Source organism: Macrobrachium nipponense, chromosome 28, assembly GCF_015104395.2.
Source record: "Macrobrachium nipponense isolate FS-2020 chromosome 28, ASM1510439v2, whole genome shotgun sequence".
Taxonomy (NCBI): domain Eukaryota; kingdom Metazoa; phylum Arthropoda; class Malacostraca; order Decapoda; family Palaemonidae; genus Macrobrachium; species Macrobrachium nipponense.
The window spans coordinates 2,732,825-2,733,292 of record NC_087217.1 but is presented as its reverse complement, the minus strand read 5'-3'; positions in this window follow the sequence as shown (position 1 = coordinate 2,733,292).

Below are 468 nucleotides of genomic sequence, written 5' to 3'. Positions count from 1 at the left end.
TATTCATTAGTTAACTTGATATTTATTAGTGTTTATTTCACATACTTAGGGCACAGTTTGAACCATTTAAGTTTTATGCCAACATATGATTGGAAAACTTGTCATCTTCACTTTAAGTAAATAATAATAGACACATTCCAGGTGTTATTTCTTATAATTTCAAGCTAATATAGATTGTTAGCAATTATATTATACTTCCGTCTATTTTTTGGGATAAACCAAATTATAATTAGTTTGTAACTGTTACTATTTGAAGGAAACTGTAAATGGATATTGTTTTCGATGAGAGCGGATATTATGGGTAAATTGTAAAACGCACACTCACTGATAACTTTAGGAAGTTTTAAAAGAGTTCAAATAGGCTGTATTTGACGTGGAAAAGTTTGCTTTAATCCTTCTGCCGAACTTAATGCTAAAAAGAATGTTACAATTGGGTGTTTGCTTAAGTATCTCCATTATATTTTGCAT